This window comes from Setaria viridis, chromosome 2 (assembly GCF_005286985.2).
Source record: "Setaria viridis chromosome 2, Setaria_viridis_v4.0, whole genome shotgun sequence".
NCBI classification, from domain to species: domain Eukaryota; kingdom Viridiplantae; phylum Streptophyta; class Magnoliopsida; order Poales; family Poaceae; genus Setaria; species Setaria viridis.
This window is the reverse complement of record NC_048264.2, coordinates 7,710,424-7,727,063: the sequence shown is the minus strand read 5'-3', so window position 1 is coordinate 7,727,063 and position 16,640 is coordinate 7,710,424. Positions and strand designations below refer to the sequence as shown.

The following is a 16,640-nucleotide window of genomic DNA, read 5'->3' as shown; positions in this document are numbered from 1 at the left end:
CCTCCCCCCCCCCCCCCCCCCCCCCCCCCCCCCCCCCCACACACACACACCCCCGCCCGCACATTGGCCCATGATGGCAACACCCATTTCTGATGTCTCAGCTCATATAGATCTTGGTAGCCGCGGCCGTTGATGCCATGCTACGATGCTATATGTCTCTCTTCCGCTTCCCATCGTTCTTTCGCCAAGTCGGTCAAGATGTTGTTACGCCTCTGATAATAATTGAATTCCGGAAGCCGCCCTCCCACAGTCCCACGAGCCCATCCGATTGTCCTACGACCCGCCACAGGCAATTCCCGTCGCCTCACCATACCGCTCCCTGCATCGTTGTTCTCCCTAGCTTGCTGCTCGCAAGGCCTTTTCTAGGTCAGGGTCAGGCATCCATGGAAAGTCATCTCAAATCCCGAAACTAAAGTTTACCACTCTTACGGCTCATCTGAAGTCGACTTAAAAGTTTGGAGATCTCAAGCACTAGACTACTAGAGCCGTGAGAATAACAGCTGGCTAGTAATTAATTAAACTGCATGTTAATCTTTGATTGATCAGCACATCACGTGCATGTACAAATTACTCACGTCGCACTTATTCGTTCTGTATGTAGCTCGATTACCATGTTTGCACTTACACCGTGACACATTGAACGATCGACATTCACTTCAAGGGCGTCCGCACATGTAGCTAAACCAGCACGAAGGAGCGCAGCAGATCACTCAGAGCTCGGAGGTGCAGGAGGAGGGAATCTAGCGGCACCGCCATGGCCTGCTGCGGCAAACCCTTGCCCTTCCTCGCCGTAGCTGGCCCTCTGATCGACGTCCGGCGCCGCCCCTCGCTGCCAGGCCGGGTCCCAGGCCGGAACTTGCCAGGCCGGCATCATCGGCGCCGGCTGCCCCATCGGCGGGTATACGGCATCCCGGCGGCGGGCGCCGCGCCTCCCCCGACGGCGCCAGGCCCGGCCGCCGCGAAGCCGAGCGCGCTCCCGGGCTCCTCCTTGGCCTCCTCTCGCGGCACGATGTCGACGAGGAAGTCGAAGACGTCGGTGCGCGCCATGGCGGCGGCGACGTCGTTGCGCTGCAGGGTGCGGCGCTTGTTCTCCTCGGCGTGCAGCCAGGAGCGGATGGTGAGCTCGAGGATGAAGAGCTCGCACGCCTTGGCGAACAGGACGGGAGCCTCCGCGGAGATCATGCGCACGTCCTCGTCGGCCTTCATGATCATCTTGATCCGGGCCAGCGGCAGCTGGTGGTTCTTGAAGTCCGACGCCGACGCGCGCTCCGCCTCCTGCCGCTGGTACCCCCAGAACGCCTGCAGCTGGGCCTGCTGCTGCTGGAGCAGGTGGTGGTGCGGCACCGGTGGCGGCCCGGCCGCGCCAAGGACGCCCGGCACCGGGGCTCCGCCGGTCGCCGGGGGCTGACCAGTGGAGTAGGGCAGCGGCTGGTTGTCCATGGATTCAATTGGATGCTACTTGTGGCCGTTCCGATGCTTCTTCTCGCCTGCTCGGCGTTGTAGCTGATAGCTGCATGGATGTTGAAGATTATTTAGGTTACGTAGCGCTGCAAATGAATGATCTGAACGTGTTCCACGTAGTATGCAGCAAATGGCTAGCAGTTCACAATTCATGCAACGTGCAGACGTATTTCTGTCCTGAAGCGAAACGGGCCGATCAGTAATTAGTGTTGTTGATAGATCGAGGAGAAAGCATTTTCATCCAGTACCATATATCTGTGGCGTGTAGCATGGTTTCAGAGTTAACAGATGCGAAAGAAGCAGTATCCAGATTCTGGTGGTCGTAGGTCTCATCAGCAAGTGCAAACGTATCAGGAGATGAGGAGGGGAGACGCGCTATAGGTGGTGGAGTGCAGACATGGGGGGCCTACTTATCTATATGTGCTAATTATATCACGCATGCATGCTGCATATATTGTTCTTGGGAGAGGCTTTTCCGTATCTATTGTGAAACTAAACATACGAACTGATCTAACAAAATTTATTTAAGCAAACAGATCGAAGAAGGTAGCTCCCACTTGTCGATCTCTCGACTAAATCACATCGAATATATGCATATATTGCCCTATAGTCTTTGCACAATTTTTTGGGGCTATAGAAGGTTTTCTTGTGAAATACTTGCCAGTCCTTAATTTAGTTTGTTGATATATGTAGAACTAGTCCATCAACCCGTGCTCCCGCACGAGCTAATATTTTCAGAAGATATTGTACTTGGAAATTATTTAGACATTAAACTCCTAGCTAATAATCAAAATTGATTACGTACTACTCTCTTATTTTTTCAATACATCAACATAATACTTATATAGATATGTACCTATCTTTGTCCAATTGTAATTGATTTTTAATTAATAATTACTCTATGCACTTTTTCATCCATATTCATACTTTTTCCATTTTGTATCGCACCTCCTCCATACATTATGTTTAGCATACAAATCAATATTTTTATATTAATAATGATATAAATAGGTAATTTAGAATCATATATTAGTTTACTTTTTGACATTTCTGTATGATATACATGAAGATAATTAGATTAAGATTTAGATGTTTAATTTAGGTTATTTTTAATAACAACTTACGTGGGTAATATAGATAAAATTTTTTAATGACATTTTAAGTTATGCTTTATAATGATATGTATTAGTAAATTGGATGAAGATTATGTGTTACTTTAAATTATTTTTTATAATAGCTGAGCTTGGTAATTTAGATGTAGGTTTAGAGCTTATTTTTGAATATTTTCACAATGATAGTGGTGGGTAACTTTTTAGAAAATATAATAGATCAATGACTATAATTATTAGAGTTTACAGGAATATATGGTATACGTGACTATGGAAATATATGGAATGGCTATGATTATTGGTATAGAAACGAGCTGTTGCTATTAAAGTCATTTTTCTGAGTCAGTAATGTCTTTTATTTTGATTTATTGTTCTAAATAGCTGTTGGCTATTTAGAACGTAGTTTGTGCTACGTCTCCGGGTTTGTCCGACTTCACCTTCGTCTTCTGGCAGCTTCTATTCCATGACAAAGTCGATGAAGGGCTTGATCGAGTCTACATCAACCATCATGACCTCTCGATCTGGTTCCGTGGGATTGCAATCAGTGGTGTGTGATGGAGCCAGCTTTGAGATGGATGTCTTGTGTAGCTCATGTACTATGTCTGGAAGCACATACACCGATCTAAATGTACGTAAAATAAACCTATTAATAATTAATTATTTTCTAGCTCGGTGTAACAATCACAAATTTATAAATTACAGATGCGGAGGATTGCTGGAGAACTCTTTTAGAAGGATAGGCTTCAGGCAGTCCAAGAAGGTCTCATAGGATTTCTGGTGGATGAGGTGATAAATCCCCATGGAGAATTTCATTACAATGGACATTTAATAGCCGAATCAAGGAGCTCCACGATAGGAGGATCCTAAGAATGAAGAGGACAATTATTGTATATATAGTAATTGTATAAATACTAGTTTGATGTGTATAAACTACCAAGAATTGTATATATATTAGTTATATTATGCATATACTATCATGAAATATATATACGACATGCATAAAATACGAGCGTATACGTACGTATAGGTATATGCACAAGTGAAGCAACAATTAGCATTAATATGGAAAAGAATTCAGGGTAAAAAGAAAAAGGGTCTTTCGAAAATATAGTTCGGGTTGGATATTGGAGAGATTTGACTCTCTCTGGATTTTCCACCGGTGAGATTACTGACAAAAAAAGAAACAAACAGCTTGCAAGCATACAGTGTTATATGCTATTATTACACGAGGGCCGGGCCGGGATGATGCAGGATCGGATGGTTTGTTCAGGCGAGGATCGGAGCGCTAGCAGCAGCAACAGTCTCAGAGGTGCATCTGCTTTGGCACCAGCACTGCAAAAAGCCACAGGAGCCGAACATATTGTCGCTGCTTTCGTCTAATAAGCATACACGGTTGCAGTCGTTGTCGTTGATCAATGCAAGGCACAGCCCTTTATAATTGGTACTCAGGTGATCCTTGCAAGGATGATAGTCCACAGATCAACAATTCAGCGATCGGCTAACTGAAACTGCCAGGGCAGGAAATTTCTGCCTGGTTTCCGGTTGACTGAAATATAATAATCCTGGCATGATTGAGCTTTACTACGCATCTTAACAGCGGAAAATTCTTGAACAAACAATGTGCTACTGCTGTTCTCGGTTGGATATTTGAGAGATTTGACTCTCCAATCCGGACTAAAGGTGGATTTTTCACCAGTAAGATTACCACTTGGATGGGGTGGCCTGCTAACCTGTTGTCGGATGCGGTACAGGATATAGAGCAATGGTGACATGAGACTCTTATGCTGTTGATAAAAAAGCAAGGAAGATTGGTGGCGGCAGTTATGATGTATACCACTTGGAACATATGAAAGTAAAGAAATCGACGGATTTTCAAGAACATAATGATGAGGGTCGATCAGGTTTTTCAGCTCATACAGGATGATGTTCTAATTCGAAGACCGGCATGTGGTACTCCGTTAATACGAGAAGAGCTCAACCTCTCATGACTTCATACATGCTTGCTCTGTTTTGCTACTTCATGTGTACTGTGATCATATTTATTCTTGTAAGGTCCATGTAAAACTATAATCGAACTTCTCATCTTCTTAAATGAATAGGCAGAACTCCTGCCAACTTTTTCGGAAAAAAAGATTACTGACAAAAAAGAAAACAAACAACTTGCAAGCATACAGTGTTATATGCTATTATTACACGAGGGCCGGGCCGGGCCGGGATGATGCATGGATCGGATGGTTTTTGTTCAGGCGAGGATCGGAGCGCTAGCAGCAGCAACAGTCTCAGATGTGCATCTGCTTTGGCACCAGCACTGCAAAAGGTCACAGCCGCCGGAAATATTGTCGCTGCTTTCGGCTAAGCATACACGCTTGCAGGCTTTGTCGTGGATCAATCCAAAGCACACTCCTTTAAAATTAGAACTCTGGTGATCGTTGCAAGGAAAAATCTTATAGCCCCCAACCGACGCCGACTCTGCTCCATGGATCCGACCTGTACAGGCATGAATGTTCATTTATGCAACAGAACAACTTTTAGCTAGCTAGCTAGCTTAAAGAATTGAAAGATTGATCAAACGACATCGATCGCGGCTAATTTGCAACATGTACGTAGTTGATGCATGTGCACGCGTGTACGTCCCCCCAACGGCGGCTATGGCGACGAGCAGGAGGACGACGGCAGATAGATTCTTTCCAGCTGAATGCGCCATTATATTGCTTGTTTTCTGGTGGAAGTTGGTCCGTGGATCGAGTGAGGGAGGGGAGGGGGCGCTGGGGCGGTTAATTAGGTTATTTTTGTTTGCCGAGTGTCCCAGATGGGGTCATGGCAAAGTTTTTTTACTTTTTTCTTCTCTTTTTCAGAAAAAAAATTATTTTTTTACCGAGTGTAAAAAAGAAAATACTCGGCAAATCCTTTATTTGCCTAGTATAATTATTTTACCGAGTGTTGTTCACGCAGCACTCAGCAAAATGCTTTTTGCCGAGTGTCCGAGGGAATGCACTCAGCAAACATAAAAACACTCAGCAAATTAGAGATTTCCCATAGTGAAACATGTTCCGCCGCATCAGAGATCCGTGCCTCCAAATCGAGCACTCCCATGGGCTCGAACCTCCTCTCCTTGGATCCATCCCCTTTTATCGCTTCCGTCGCCCTCTCTCCTTATCCATTCCTCTTACCCCATCATCCAAGGGCAAGGGGTAGGAGGGTGGCCGCGGGTGCGGGACACCGCCGACGGTGGGTGGCACGGCACGACGGCAGGAGGCGTCCACGGCCGGGCACACGGGACGGGCGGACTGGGCGGCGCGGGCGGCGGGAGCGGCAGGCGCACGGGCGGCTGCAGCGGGGAGTGGCCGAGCTGCGGGAGGGCCTGTTCGTCAGCCCCGAGCACAGATACGAGGACGTCCTGAAGGGCCGGACGCGGCGACGTCGGCAGGGATGCCGTCGGGCACGGGCAAGAATCGGAACTCCAGGCGGTGCGCGGGGTCCGGCGCGGTGTGGAGCACGAGTGACTGCGAGGACCCGCGTGTGGAGCGCGTCGGCGAGCTGCAGCATCGGGTTGATGTGGCCCTGGAACGGCAGCGGGAACACCAGGACGCGGCGCCGGCCGCCGGTGCGTGCCGTGGCCTGGTGCGGGACAAAAATCATTTACGCACAAATCCAGAAACAATAATTAGCACAGGGCCGGGGGAACCACGTGAAGGCTCGGATGGAATTAAGCGCTTTCGAACACGTATGTCGTATTCAGGAGTGCTTTTTCCTGAAGCAGGTTTGTCACGTCCATGGCTCTCAAGCCATACAGATGCTGTTTTATGGTTTTTTTTATCGAAATATTTATCGGCACTGATTTTTTCTAGCAACTTAATTTGACCAAATTATGTAAGTATCATCTACTTGATTTGTGATCTGCTTTACTATTATAGGTATTTTAAGCATAATTTAACTTTTTCCAAATTCTTAGATGCAGGAGCCAGGAGGGCAGACGATAACTAACTAGTTTATTTATGGAGGAAGAAGGAAAACACGCAAAACGTTTTCGCCTATCTATCGTTATGACATAACTAGTCCATCAACCCATGCTCCCACACGGGCTAATGTTTTTAGAAGCTATTGTATTTCAAAATTATTTAGAAATTAAACTTTAAGCTAATAATCAAAATTGATTACCTACTACTCTCTCATTTTTCCAATACGTCAACATAATACTATATAACCTATTTTTATCCAGTTGTGATTGATTTTTAATTAATAATTACTCTATCCACTTTTTCATCCATATTCATACTTATCCATTTTGTATCGCACCTCCAATCCTCCATATATTATGTTTAGCATACAAATCAATATTTTTCATCGATTCCTTACATACATGTATAAATGGTCTAAATGGTGACACTCATCATGTGTATATACTTTAATTTAGTATTTTTATATTAACAATGACATAAAAAGATAATTTAGAATTATATATTATTTTACTTTTTGACATTTCTCTATGATGCTTATGAAGATAATTAGATTAAGATTTAGGTGTTTAATTTAGGTTATTTTTAATAACAACATACGTGGGTAATATAGATAAAATTTTAGAATGACATTTTAAGTTATGCTTTATAATGATATGTATTAGTAAATTGGATGAAGATTATGGGGTTACTTTAGATAATTTTTTATAATAGTTGAGCTCGGTAATTTAGATATAGGTTTAGAGCTTATTTTTGAATATTTTCACAATGATAGTGGTGGGTAACTTTTTAGAAAATATAATAGATCAATGGCTATGATTATTAAAATAAACAAGATTGGTGTTTGATTTTTTGATTTTTATGAGAATTTGTCTCTTTTTTCTAGCTTGTCTCGTGGGAACTAATGCAGAGTCTGTAATGGAAAAAAATAGAACTACATTGCTAAAAACTATTACCATAAGCTACCTCTTATTTGTTAAATATTCGAACACAATACTTATATAGATATATACTTATTATCTTCATCCAATTGTGATAGATTTTAGTTAGTAATTACTCCATAATATTTTCATCCACATTTATAATCTTTAACTTTTCACTTTGCATCGCAGGTATGCGCTTGAATTTGTTTAATGAACCCTAAGTTTGTGATACAATTTTAACATAGAAATATATATTCTCATCACTTCCTTTATACCTTTATAAATGGTGACACACATCATGCGTATAAACCTTAATTATTATATCATATACTAATAGTGCAAGATATAGACGATTTATTTAGAATCATATATTGCTATATATTTTTAATTAAGGTTATTTGATTCAAACGTAGGGTTATCATGTTATTTTTAATAATGGCATCTGTGGGTAATATAGATGCAAATTTAACAGGTTACTTTAAGTTTTTAAGTAATAGTGGTGGGCAATTTGGTTGCAAATTAGGGGGTTATTTTAAATATTGTTTATAATGGCATAAGTGGATAATTTTGATGGAGATTAGGGGGTTACTTTAGCTTATTTTATATAATGGCAGATGTGGGTAATTTATATATAGATTTAGGAGGTTACTTTAGGCTATTTTCATAATGGCATAGGTGGGTAATTTTTTAGAAAACATAGTAGATCCAATGGCTATGATGATTTGAATCTATTGATTCATGGTCGGATGTTTTGCTTTTTTATGAGAATTTCTAGAATTTCTTTAGAGTGTCCACCTAGGAATCCTAGGTGGCTTTACCTGGAGGCTTCAAAAGGAGCCTCCAATTACTAATAGTAAGATAGTAGAGATTTAATTTTGTTATTTATTTGAAAAGTTCGTGGAGTACGATTTGAAGTACCATGAACATCGTATTTGTACTTCTCCATTCTACTATTCAGTTTCGGATGGAGCCACAACTAGTAAGAGAAACGAAGATATGAGGGAGAAAAATAAGGAAAGAGTAAGGCACATAGGTCTCTTTATTATGAGAATGAAAGGCGTCAGGAAAGGACCTATCATATTGACCTTGTCCCTGTCTGCTATATGCTTGTTTCTGGCAATAACAATTAAAAGCAAGGCATGAGTTCAAAATATATATATATATATATATATATATATATATATATATATAACAAAATTGGCACGACTTAATTGTCACACAAACCATGAGCGCAAAGCCAATATAAATATGATGCCATGCACTTGCATATATACTCATCCATCTTACCCTGAAGAAGCAACGGCATGCCTTTTCTCAATCACTCACCAAACGGCAGCACCTATACAAAAGAGTCGACGATTGATGAGCCAAAAACTAAAAATGTGTCACAGGAATTGGAGACATGGGGAAAGAGAAATATATTAGCAGCGGGCAGTCTCGGAGATTTCCCGTATCGGCAGCCAACTTGTTGAGAAGGAACATGCAAGATAGGGACGACAGGCATGTCATCCTGGTGCTGGAGTGGAACACGAGAACGGATTGCTCGTCCGGATGTCCTGCATCGGTCATGTGATAGATTCTGGCATCAGGCATGTACATGGAGGATGGGAAGAGAAGCAGGTTGCCATGCTCGTTGAGTCAATCGCGAAGTTGTCCCTATGGTGGATTAAGACACAGAGGGCAGGGAGGGTGCAAGGATGAATCCTTGACGAAGTACAAATTTCACGTATGATACGAGTGTATGACCAATTTGTGGAATTGACTTACGATCGATCAGTGAAAGTGTGAAACGACAAAGTTTCATTCAATTTCTTCTGTCCATTTCGGTGCATCACAATTAAAATTTATCATTTTGCCTATAAAATTATGATTCAATTCTGCATTGGCGGTACGGTTTCATTTGTCAAAAAAAATCAGTTAAGACGATGAGTCAGTCTTGGAAGCAACAACATATTGGAAGCAACAACATATGAAATTCTTGGAAGCTTTCTCATGAAACCCCTGACTAAGAATGGCATCTGGGAGAACATATTGGGGGCACAAAGTCAAGCAATTTCACGGACACGAACGTTTAACTAGCGGTACATTCAAGCCAAGGTACGATTTTAAATCAATATAACAAAACAGGCATGATTTAATTGCCTACCAACCATAAGCCCATAACCAACATAAATACAACGTTTATACACTGCTCCATCTTCTCCGGAAGAAGCAAAAGATACCTTTTCACAATTACCCACACTATGATATCACCGCCCCTATCAGTGAGCATAATAGCTAGTATCCACATACACAAACGAGACGATGATATCGAAGAGACAAAAAACGAGAAACTGGGTGACATGGGAATTGGAGACATTGGGAAAAAGACACATGTTAGCACCAGGAAGTCTCCCGCATGGGTGGCAAACTTGTGCAGATGGAATAAGCAAGGCATGTCATCCTGGTGCTGGAGAGGAACCGGCAGACTGTTCGTGTGTACCACCTTGGCACCCTTACTTATGTGGTAACGTAGTAGCTACTCAGCTTATAATGGTGTACTCCCTCCTTCCCAAATTATTATTTGTTTTGGTTTTCTAGATTCATAGCTTTTGCTATGCACCTAGATATATGCTATGTCTACGTACGTAGCAAAAATCATGTACCTAGAAAATCCAAAACGAATAGTAATTTGGGACAGTGTGAGTACATAATAGTTTGATTGGATGAATTTGTTCCAAACAGCATTAACTTATTTTGTTTTTACTACGCATTGGCAGATAACTTCGACAAGTTACGTATGTACCCTTTGTTTGCTTGTGAGTATCGTCTCAATATTTCTTTCTACACAGTTGGTCCTAGGTGCCATTGTCTCAAAAATAATAAAGGATTTCTGATAGTGAGGCTTTAACACTAACTTTGATTTCCTAACCTTATTGGTCAAATTTGACAAAATATTGTGGCAACACACTGGTCTGGTAGAATATTTAAACCAACAAACATGCATGTTAAAAATTTGTACACGATGAAGTAGCTAGGCACAAATTAATTGCCTGCTAGCGCATACTGATATAAGTATGGTGCGACGCGCTTCCATATCTCTGAACAAGCCGAACCATCTTGATGGTGCCTCTCCTTTTAGTGAAAATATATTGGCATCTAAGATACAAAGAGATTATGAGAGGAAACTCGAGATAACAAAAAAAAAAGTGAGATGTGGGAATTGAAGGCATCGGGAAATGGCGTATGCTGAACAACATCCTGTAACATATGGCTCTTTGTTTACTCTGTGAACCATGGGCCAATCTTGCAACATACCGTAGTAATTACTGTGTGAGACATGCAGCCTACGTTGCTAAGTTTCATCCTCTAGATCTTCAGGTGCTAGATTCTTTTGCACTGCATATAAGTTTGGAACCATGGCTCAACCGCTCAACAAACTTTGAAGTGGTCTGACACCCAAAATTTAAAAGAATTCAAATTCACTAAAAATTGCTCAATTAGGATGTTATTTAAATTTCTAAGCATTTAATTTTATTTCTTAAATTAAATTAATCCATCATAGGAGTTCGTTGTGCATTCATGCTGCTGCATATCTTTTGTGTGCTTGGATTTGAATTGAAGTTTAAATTTCAAAATTTGATTTCAAACTATCCCTTTTCCTTTCTATCTTTTCTCTTTTGGGCTGCATCTTCTTTTCTTCTTTCCCTCAGCCCAGCCGCACAGCAGCTCGCTCCCCTAGCCCAGCTCCCTCTCTTTGGCCCAGCAAACCCCCGCTCCGGCCCAGCCCGCGGCCTCCCTCCCTTCTCTCACTACCGCGCGGGCCCCGCTGGTCAGCTACTCCTATTTCCCTTCCTTTCTTCCTCCTCTGCACCTTCCTTTTCTGCGCCGCATCCTTCCTTTCTCCGCGCGCCGCTTCTTCGCATCAAGGTCGAGCTCGGGCTCACTCCGCCGCGTCAACCGGGCCAAGCTGTCGCACCCTGCCCCTATATAAGTCGTGTCGCCCTACGCTTTCGCCACGCCACCAAACCCTAGCCCCTCGCTCCCTGCGCGCCACCACCTGAAGCTTCGCCGTCGCTGCAAGATCTTGTAGCAACGTGAGCTTCGCCGCGCCGCGACCCTTCCCGATGCGCCAAATGAGTTCGCCGCAAGCTTCTCGATCTTCTGGTGCAAACCGCGCGTCGAAACGCGGCTTGGAGCACGTTTTCCCGCTCTCTGGTGGTGCGCCGTCGGGCCTCTCCTCCCCGCCGCCGCTCACCATTGCCTACGTCAACAACCCGAGCGCTCGCTGTCGGACCCTGATCTGACACTCGGATTCTGTCGCCTCCGGCTCCAAGCCGCGGGCCAAGCCGAGCCTTTCGCAGAGCTCAAGCCAAGCCGAGCCGCGCAAAAATTCGCCACCTGCTCCCGATCTGACAGCTCAGATCGAGCCTCACCGAACCGTCCCTATTTTCCGAGCTGCGCCACTAATTGTTTTGCATTTAAGCCCTCACATTTTCCACAAATCAACCCGCAGTCCAATATAGTTCAAAAGTATTCACAAACCGATCCTGTTTTCTTCTGTTTTAAACCCTGCGTTTTTATAAAATTGACCCGCCATCCTGAGTTGCATTTTTGTGTGTTAAACTTTCAGTTTATATGTGTAATTACGTATAAGTCCTCAGTTTTTCGCAGTTTAGCCCCGGAAGTTTTGTTTTTCTCGTAGAAAATCCCTTGAAACTTATTTTAATCATATCTTTTGCATCTTAATTCTGTTTTTCGGGTTCTTTATATCCACGTGTTCGTTTTAAAGCGTAGATTAGTTTTTCAAGCTTGTTTTCTCTGTTCATTATGATTGGTGTACTGTTCTTCTTATTATGCCTTTGTTTACTTGTAGAGGTTCAACAGTTCAAGGGATTTGAAGATCAAGCTTTCGAGGAGTACGAACAGCAAGAGCAAGGCCAAGAAGGCAAGTCGTGTCCTTGATCACTTCTTTAAATCCTACTCACCTTTACTTTCATGTTCACTACAACATTGCTATGCACATAATAGTTGTAATCTTGATGGGTCCCAACTAAGGTTCGCCTAGATTTTATTTACCTTTGCCTTGACCAACCGGGTTTACTTTTATGTTGGGTAGCTCATGCTTAGTGCTTACTTGGGATATGGTGGTTTAACTGAAGTTAATGATTAATCTTGCTTTACTTCTATTATACCTTTCATTGATACAAGATCATAAATGTTTAATCGAAACATGGAGCGACCACCCAGAAAAATAGTGCTACCACAAGACTAAATGGCTCTGGTCTTGGCTAAATAATTAGAAACTCTAGTCTGGGGTAATCTTACCGAAAGGGCAAGAGGGAGGCATTGATGGGGTATAGCACTCGCCCTCTTGAGAAGTGGACTTTGCTAAGACACTGTACTCACTAGGGGACTGTTATGCTCTGCTTTGGCCTAAAACCTTAGCGGGTTACCACTTACTAGCGAATCTTTGTAAAGGCCTCGTAGCGTCCCTATGCAATCACACCTCGGAAGTGTGGTATGGTGCCTTGCAAACACAGCATGGTTGGGTTTAAAGTTCTTTTGAACTTTTACGCGACTTGTGGGTAAAGATGTGCGACCTCTGCAGAGTGTAAAACTGATTGATCAGCCGTGGTCACGGTTAAGAGCGGCCTGGACCCTCACATGATAATACTATCGAAAGGTGGACTTAAATTGTTGTTCCTTCATTCATGCATATGTTGTTTACTTTATTTATACTCTTGTTTAATTTCGGGTGGTACGAACTTACACATAGTTAATTGCTAATAAAATTTGATCAACTTACTTAAAAGCTAATGCTGATTTAGCCTTAGCCATATCTTGATTGGCCTTACACTACACTATTCCCCATGACTTGTTGAGTACCAACCATAAGTGTACTCACCCTTGCAAAACCGCTGTTCAGACCAAGATAATATGGTGGAGTACATTGACGACTTTGAGGAGTTCTAGGCGTACGGTTCTTCAGTCAACTGCCTATGGTGTCATCGTCGCCTTCGGAGTCCGTTGCGTAATAAATTAGGCTTGTATTTTATTGAGACTTTCGGTCATGTAATAATAGTTAATTACTCTTTTTATTCGTTATGACACTATTTTTTTATTCACTTATGTCATATATGTGTGTAACTTAATCCTGACGCACATGTATTCGATGCACTCGGTTTTGTCCTTAAAATCGGGTGTGACAAGTGGAGAAGGTGACACACTGAATAAAAATTGGTACTACATGGTCCATTGCATTGCATTCACTAGGCCATCAATCTTAACCGTGCTAGATGGGTTTTTTCTTGCATCCAACAACTTACACAGAAATCATAGAATTATAGGAAATTTTAATTGCCCTCCCAGAAGGAAATGGACAAACAAAAATCTCCACGCAGAGCACACATAGACCACAAAAATTCATATGTCTAACAGGAAGCTAGCCATAACATAATAATGAACTGTGAATTGTAAGATCCAAATAAATGATCTATCAGGAACTTCATTATCTGAAAGTTCTGAACCCAATCACCAAAACAAATAGTTCCCTCAGTATGAAGGGGCGAATTTAGTCAACAAGACAGGGAACCTTCAATAACAGACATACTCTTGTAGTCAACAAGATGACAATGACATGCACATTTACTCCACATCCATGCAAGTTGGAGACGGGAAACTAACGCTATTCTGGAATGATAGATGGATTGATGGTCGCTCAATTGCTGAGATTGCTCCTTGCTTAAATCAAGCAGTAGGCCGTAAGAGGAGAAATGTCTATGAAGGCCTGCAAGACAGAAGATGGGTTAAATATATTACTGGAGCTCTCACGGTTCAAGTCTTGCTAGATTATCTGAACATCTGGGAGAGAATGAGATCAATCACGCTTGATGATTCCGTCCAGGACAAGGTATACTTTGGAAATGGACAGCAGATCACTGCTTCTCCACGGCTTCAGCATACAGAGCTTTCTTTATTGGACAGTATGCTATTCCTAGAGCAAAAACTCTATAGAAGTCCAGAGCCCCTACCAAATGTAAGTTCTTTGTGTGACTTGCTCTCCATGGTCGCTGTTGGACGGCTTTGAGATGAAAGAGGCACAATCTGCAGGATGATGACGCCTGCGTCCTTTGTGGGCAGGCTTGATTGTTAACTGTTCCTATTCTAAACAAGTGTGGCATTCCGTCTTATCCAGGGTTAACTGGCAGTCCAGGACTCCCACGGCATCTGACTCAACCTTGGCTGACTGGTGGATGACATCAAAAAAAGGGATCAGCAAGGTACACAGGAAGTCCTTTGGTTCGGTGGTCATTCTAATCTCATGGTCCATTTGGTTGGAGTGCAATGCGTGTGGACATTCAACAGGGAAGAGCAAACGGCAACACAGCTAGTGCACAAGATTACATAGGAGGAGGCGTGGGCATGGATTGCTGGACGGTTCACAAGCCTGTTACCTTTTGTTCTAGATGCTCCTCATCCTAATGCGCTTGTAAATTGGTCGCATAATGGTGCACATGTAACAACTCACTAATGAACTCTGTATAGGGCAGGTCATCCTATCTAGATGATAAAGCCCCACCCCACTGTAAACTTGCTTCTTCCCTCTTAATGAAATACATGCTAAGGCACGGTTGTGAAAAAAAGACAATGACGTGCACATTAAACAAGGGGCTGTTAGTATTTGAGTGCAGGTACTGAGACATTGACACCAACTCTGATCGCCTAACCCTACCAAATTTGACAGAATTTTGTGGCAGCACTGGACTAGTAGAATCTTCAAGGCAACACACAAGCAATCAGCAGGTGTTACAAGTGTCTGTACATTATACTTGGCTGGTGGCATCTTTTGCACTGCCAAAGAAACTTTGAAGCAGCCATGGTGACACATATTCAGACAAAGGAAATACATGTTTGTCATGTATTCAGAATTAAGCTACAAATTGGAACTAGCTGTCCATTGCATTGCATTCACTAGTTTATCAATCTTAACCATGCTCAATGGATTTTTTTTATCTTGCATCGAACAGCTTCAAACATTACTGTAATCACTCTATTATCACACAGAAATCAGTACGGGTATAGGAAATTGAATTGCCCTCACAGAAGGAAATGGACAAACAAAAAGCTGCAAACATAGCATTCTTTGTAGCAACGACCAGATGACGTGCTAATGACTGTGAATTATAAAGAAACCAATGATCCACGAAGAGCTTCATTCTGAACCCAAACACCAAAACAAGCAATTTCCACGGAATGAAGGCACCTACTGCCAGAGTGCAAGATCTGCATGTGCTTCATAACAACTGAGCAAGATGCATAATTATGTTCAGAAGGCACCTACTGCCAGAGTGCAAGATCTGCATGTGCTTCATAACACACTGCTTCCAGAAAGCAACACCCAATTATGTTCAGATGCGTACTTATTCAAATACGGTATAAATTATGTTCAGATGCATAATTATTCAAATACGGTATAAATTGAGTATAGGTATTGAGACATTGACACCGACTTTGATCGCCTAAACTTACCAAATTTGACAGAATGTTATGGCAGCACTGGACTTGTAAAATCTTTAAGGCAGCAAACATGCATGTTCAAATTTATATCATGAAGTAGGCACAAATATATTGCCTACCAACCATAAACGCATACTGATATAAATACAAAGCGATGCACTTCCATATGTACAAAACATCTCTGAAACAAGCCACACCATCTTGATAGTTGCTCTGCTGTTTAATTAAAATATTAGTGTCCCTAGAAACAAATGAGATGACGAGAGGAAACTTGAAAAAATAATTTGAGATGTGGGAATTAGAGATGTCAGGAAAAAGGCATATGCTTGAGGATAAAAAAGGGCCTGCCTCGAAGCAAGCAGCTGGACGCCACAAAAACGACATTTGCGCATCCTGCACGAGCCCGCTAGCGCCTGCTGTCAGAGCCGTTCTGTTCTACAGGGCCTTGCAGGAACAAGCTAGCAGCAGGTGCGCAGGATGCTCGCTATCAAGTTGTCGTGTTCAAGTGCATTAGATATGTACAGTTGTACTCTCCCTTTATCTTTTGCACTTCCAGCCTATACGGCTTCCTGTTGTACTATCAGCCTATTGGCATCTATATATGAAAGGTCACCCCCTCCTCTCAAGGTGTGGTGGATCACCTAAACTTTTAATATAGTATTACGAGTACAGGCACCTCTCTAGGCCTGCCG

General features: G+C 42.6%; 1 pseudogene; it reads right to left on the bottom strand.

The window, feature by feature from the left end:
* Positions 1 to 501: 501 nt before the first annotated feature.
* On the bottom strand, positions 502 to 1,722 carry LOC117845537 (nuclear transcription factor Y subunit C-2-like; annotated as a pseudogene).
* Between the last annotated feature and the right edge of the window lie 14,918 nt (positions 1,723 to 16,640).